Here is a 6,719-nt window from a genome sequence, read left to right as displayed (position 1 = left end):
ACCTTTTAAGGTTGTTGTGTCGATAAAGAAAACACTTAACTCAGTTATTTGGATGGAAACATTTTAGCGCCAACAATACTTGAAAAAATGGCATCCTACTCGCTCGACAATCGACTTCAGCATTATCGAAGGATTTCCTACATAGACCTAGTGTGAAAACTCTGAGGTCTAGTAACCATGCAAAACCACATCTCCAGCAGGCATACTTACATGTCTGAAATAAAAAAAAATTAACCTTATTTCTTATTCCATTGTTAGGCAATTTTTTCGCAAGCTGTGTGATAAATTTTCTTTTATTGTTTCCCGACAATTATCCTTGGACCCTTCATTGATTTTTTTTGTCAAGGAATACCAATATTGCCCACGTAATCTGCAAATTTTGAACGCTAATGTGGAATATATCAAGCGACATGCTAAAAGGGTCGTGATTTCATACCACAAAATTGCATTTCTTCTCATTCTACATTATGTTTGTACACATTTCATTATGTTTCAAGCTTCAAATAATTTAAAAACATTTACGCTATCTTTACTTCCTTCAAATTTGCACACATTCTCTCTCTCTCTCTCTCTCTCTCTCTCTCTCTCTCTCTCTCTCTCTCTCTCTCTCTCTCTCTCTCGTTAATGTTGTGGAAACTAAATCGAAGTAAAAGCGATCCCAAAAGAATGAAAGAAATGTGTCCACATACCCGTACCGTGAAAACATCTGCCAGTAGCGCAGTGTGCGTTTCGAAAAGTGCATTCAAAGGCAGAATGAAAAGAAAACACACAAAATTATGGGTTGCTATGAATGGTGGAGGGGTTTGGTTCACCAATACGATGCCGCGATCGATGGAAGAATGCATGTGCAATATTTGACATTTATTGCGTGATTTCGAATATGCTTTACATGCGGCATATTGAAGTGCTAGAACTTTTATTCTTTTAGTATATTAAAAGCTTTGAACGCATTTTTATACTATAGTATGCGCAAGCTTTATTAAGCCAAGATTAGGCTGCATTCAAACCCGAAAGAATGTTGGGATTGGAACTGTGTCAGCATTCGCTTATTAATCCTACGGCACATAACGAAATCGATATGCCAACATTGACATTTATTTAAGAATCGTTACATCAATTTGAGGTAATCACACAAACCTTCCAGCTGGACAGGGTTGTGCAACGCGAGCACTATCGTGCACTAGATAGCACCGTCATTGTGGTCCACTTTCGGTGTTTAGCACGGCGCATTTCGATATCACATTTAATGAAATTCAATCTTCAATCAATTTCGCTCGCTTCATCATCATCCTTCTCCATAAAGTGGTTTGAAATAAGACCTACGCCTCACGGCGGTGGCGTTTTTCGATAGAATTCACTGTTTCACTACCGAAAAGGTCAAGTGTTTCTTGCCATCCCAGATCTCCGAAGGGAGCTCGCTGGTGCGTGGAGTAAAACAGCATATTTCAAACCTCATCTCATCGCAGCCTACGCGCGCGGCTGTGCGCTCCCGAGCAGAGTGGCCAGTCTGCAGTCTCTGCTCCGATACAGAAACACATTACGCAACGTTAGCCCATGGAAGCCCTAGCCGAGGCAAGTGAGTTCTTCGTGAAACGCTACCCGAGGTCTATGAATGGCGCCACTGCCGTGCGGATCAACTGTCAAATTATCTATGGGCGCGCACGCTGTCGTGGGAAGCGTGGGGACCCATTTGGTCCATTCGCCGGCGGTTGTTTATGCTGCGCTAGGCATCGATTTGACCGAAAGGGTTGTAGCGGGATGGCTGGCGATCGTTTGAAGCGCTAAACTGGTTCCACGAGTTTTCGCTAATACATTTGCACTTGGCGCACGTACACTTGGAGCAAAGCCGGAGTGTCGTGCTGCGTGAAAGGCATTGCACACTTTAAGTCACGAAAAGTTTTTTTGGAAGGAAGCATTTGTATAGTAAATAGTGCAAAAACTGGTAATCGTACGCAATGGTATGTTAAACTAATATCTTCTCGTTATCTATAGACTTTTAGGCAATTGATCGCGGCGTCTACGAAAAAAAGTCGTTTATTACGTTCTTGACTTTCATAAATTTACTTAGCAGTTTAGCATTTTTAATGAACATTATTCCAATAATTGGGACTGCCTCTCAATGACGATCGCCTTTCAACCTAATACTACAGCGATGGCTTACTGCCACAAATAGAGGAGGAGGGTCTCAAGTCTACTTTCGGCATCTTGGCCAAAGCCTTCTTAATGCACAAGCTAAACTTCCTCTACTTAAGGGCTTTACGAACGAACCACCAACCCCCAAAGGAACAGACCCAATCTACAGTCGCTGTACTTTGCCTAATGGTCTAAGCTGCTACGGGAACATGTTTGCAACCCGAACAAACACGTTTGTACATGCCTTCTTCTTTCTGAATCACCCACATACGAATGGATGCCGCATCCAAGGTAAATCGGCTCCAAGCCCAGCGCGACCGGCCAGTTTGTGGAGAGCATGATATGTTTTTTTTTTCAATTTTCTGTCACGACTTGCGTCTTGTGCTTGTGCTGATGATCGCGACGGGATCGCTTTTTGCCGTTACGATCGCCTCCGGGCAAGGTCATAGAAGGCCGCGCGCGTACTAATACCAGCAAAAGTGGCAGCGTGTGCGCGAGTACGATGATCGCATCCTCCACCCGGAAAGGTGCGGACCGCCATTACAGTCCACGTAGCTACAATTGTATGGAAATGGATAAGGATTGGGCCGGGGCACGGCTTCAAGAGACACAGTACTGGGGCGATGTATGCCAGCCGGTACCGACTGGATCAGTGTGGCTCGAGCAAAACGGTTCGCTGCAATCTGCTTCTTTTTCTGCTCGAGCCCCCTCTTTTACCGGTGACTGTGGATAGCTGCTCGCGAAACGGTGGCCAGTGTGCCAATTTCCCAGCTTTCAACCGTTCGTTCGCACTCCATTCCACGACGACGAACCTGCCTGGGCCGGTGCATTCCTGCAAGCGACGATTTTCTTCTTTCGATCCGCTGCAAGTTTCTTTTCACCGCTCCACTCGAACATCGGTTGTCACTGTGCCAGCGTCGTTGAGCAGAAGAGTGGGTTTGTGGTTTTGAGACGAGGTGTTGGAAAGTGCCATACGCGAGCTGTTTTTACTCATTCGCACAAACACGGAAACCACCGGGTCGCTGCGTGAGAAAAATGGCCACGATTGCGATCAGCCTAGGGTTGGTGATATTTCGCGTCGTCTGTTTGCCGCGTTGCTCGTCGCTGGAGCGGTCGTTGTGCACGGCACCGTGTACCAGCAGTCGGTCGTGTTTAGCATAGCGAAATGGTCGCAAAACGAGTTACCACTTTGCGCGCGCAATCACAGATCACGCGGTGTGGGAGTTGCTGGCGTGTGAGGTTTGCTCTTTTCATTTGGGGCTTGGTATTTCTTGTCCCTGCTATTTGTCAAAGATGTTCGTATGAAGCATCCTGCGGAAAGCATAACAATAGTGAATGATGGTTTCGATTCCAATGAGCCGATTCCAACTCACAAGCACTGGGAAAATTACTTTCGTAAACATTGCTCAGCTAGTGGATAGAACCATCATGCCATTTGTTTTGTCTGAAGTTTACCCTCTTACTCTTCTGCTTAGGTCTACGAGAGGCTATGAGAATTTCAGCATCTAATACACTGCTTCGGTTAGTAAGGGCAAGGTAAACAAGATGCCCAGCGAAATAACCCGATTTCTATGGTTGGTTTTCCACATTCTTCTGGATATCGATTGCCACCGACAATGATGGCGTCGTTCGTCTGCATTCCTTGGCCATCTCCAACAGTGTTCCCATTCGTTATCAGCGCAGCCACCATGGAAGCTTGGTGCTATGTGTCATTAGGATGTCCGTACGCTGCGAAGCACGGAGAATTAGGTGTCCATTATTTGAGCGTACTCTTCACGCCTAATTTCCTTCATCGAGACAACGGTGCAACACCGTGCGGTAGAGCCGTTGTTGTTATCTGTTGACCAATTATCGGTTCCGTACCGGGATCAACAAAGAGTGACAACTGTTGGTGGCACCTTCCGAGTAACGAATTCCGTTCTTCTCTCCTACGCAACTACTCAGCAATGAGCACGGAACGAACAAAGGCAAAATAAAGGTCGAACGGCCACATGCATCCGAATCCATGCGGAACCCACCAGCACCTTCGCCGCACCGATAGTTGTTTTATGACATCTTCGGGTGCGCATGATGACTCCCTGCTCCGACAACCGTCTGACTCATGCAGGTTCGCAACGGTCGCGGTGGTAGAGGAAGTTGAGTTTTAAAATTCAGGTTTGAAAAATATCACCTCGCCTGATGAAATGCCGGTTGAGGTAGGTCCATCGAAGCTTATCACGACACAGGCCACCTGAGTGTAGCAACAAACAAAAAATCCTAACCGTCACTTCAAAGCCCAAAGCATTAGATGTAAGGGTGCGTCAGAGCAGAGGCGCACAGAATCTTCGCATCGGTCTTTATCTTTCCGTTCACTTTGCGCCCATTCGGAGGATGTTCTGAGATCTTTTCGGTTTCCTATAGCTATGGCTGCAAAAGACCTTGCAAACAATCGAACTGCGTACAGGAATTAGACATGGATGGTGGCACTTTGCCAACGGTTTTACTGGTCGAAGTTTCGAAGAATGATTCCTCTTTTGAGAAACACCACCACGCAAGGGAAGACACACTTACGAAGCAGGACAAAAACAAGATTTATCTGGAAGTTGCAAGTTATAAGGTATCTTACGGTGTCTTTTTTGTTAACTTAGCTCACTTGCCTTTTTCGTACAGAAAATTCGGCAATGGAATGACAAACGAATATTCTGTTTTGTTTGGTTCGTCGCTTGAAGTTTTCGATTCGTTCGGTTCGTTTACGTTGAGGTTTGCTTGATAAGTTCAAAATGCTGATTGTGTTAAAACTGTCTTCTTTTTAAACATTCATAATCATATAATCCTATGCATCAATTTTATTTTCTATTTTCGGCAGTATCAAATGAACATAAATATAATTCTGAAAAATCCTTGAAGTTTTCCTTGAACAATTTACGTTGTTAATAATTATGGGCATTGTCAAATGTGTACAATATCGAACTCGTCTGAACTTACTACGAAGTCAAATTAAATTATAATTCAGCTAACAGAGAGTGCAAAAATATGGCATTTATCAATATATCTAATAATATTCTTCCTTCAAAGACCATCGTTATTGCAGTATAATTCTTTGTTGGTTTGAAATTCAATAGAAAGTTCATCCGTATCTGTGAATATTTCGAACGTATCCGTAAACCACACAAATCAGTTCGTTGGGAGTGTTGTAGAAATGACTTTAAATTTGTTATTGCTTATAATATTTATTACCAAGTATTACCAAACTCGGAAAACAATCAAGGATCGTCAGTGATTTATGTAGATTTTAATTGAAATGTCTGGTTTTGAAAATGCGACTGGCCCCTCAGACAAAAACCGAGAGAGAAAGGATCTTAAATTTCAGTTTAATGTGCGTTTTTTTTTCTTCTCGCACAATGTGGATGATGTAATGTGTATATGGAATGGCAGAATTCTCCGACACATTTCAACTACGGAAAATTAAGAGTGATCTTCCCATGCCCGAGCTGTTGTGATGTTTTGCCGTTTCGGAGTATTTGCTCACATCCATCCGTCTTAGCTAACCGCAGGGTTAGGCAATAAACTGTGGGCATAAATATTGAATATTTTATTACCGTGATGACGTTGGAGTGATCTGTTGTGCTTTTCTTTTTCGTTTGACATCAATAGTCAAACATAATCCAACTTTCTTAATTAACCTAAATAAAAACAACTTTCTTAATTTTTCTTATAATTTTCTTAAAATGTTTCAATAAATCGCACTTTCCTGATCTGACAATCGATCCCTGGAATGATGTAAGAACGGTTGAATGTTGAGTGTTAAAGCGACATACAACCGTTTTCTGTAGCATTTGTATTTGTGCTATGCGAAATTTCATAAAATTACATTTGGCTAAGGATTGTTTGCCTAATGGTTCGAAAAATGTTTACATTGTTTACTGGTATTGCGTAAAAAATTATTTCAACCACAGTACCCACAGTCCGATTCAAAATAAAGCTTCATAACCAAATCCTGGAATCCTGACCATTTCTTCCCAAGCCTCAAACTAACTACAGGTAGGGCTCGGTGCATATACACACACAACGCAGGAAGTGGTAATTTACACTAATAACAGGAAATCATGCTGCCTTCACCACACAAAACTGAAACGTTGTCTGTCCCGAAAAGCGAGGACCATTCGTCTGCTGTGGAGCCCGGTGCAATGCACTTCGCCTTCGATCGTACGGCAAGGCAAACACCAAACCGCAACTCGAAACCAAACCCCGCTCACGAAGAAATGCAGATGTTGCGAAATGTGCGTCGTGCAGCGTTCTGCGAAACGGTTCGCCATTCGGTGGGCTCGTACATTTCCCTCAGCAACATGGGTCATCCCCGATTCGGTCGCATCGCATGAATGAAAACTGCTGAAGGGCTAACGTAAGTGCTGTTATGTTTTCTGCTGTTTTGCTGATACCCGTTCGATGAGCTCCAGCGCAGCCAATTTTTTGGGCAAGCCTACGTCCAAGTCCCACAACCACTGTGATGTGATCGTGTGAGACATACGGCGTAATGTGAACCGAGATGATGACACCGTTGAACATTTTGCACTGGACAAATTTCCGACGAAGCGCCACGGCTTTAG

The sequence above is a fragment of the Anopheles moucheti genome, chromosome 3, assembly GCF_943734755.1.
Source record: "Anopheles moucheti chromosome 3, idAnoMoucSN_F20_07, whole genome shotgun sequence".
Classification (NCBI taxonomy): Eukaryota; Metazoa; Arthropoda; class Insecta; order Diptera; family Culicidae; genus Anopheles; species Anopheles moucheti.
Note: the sequence above shows the minus strand (reverse complement) of the source record.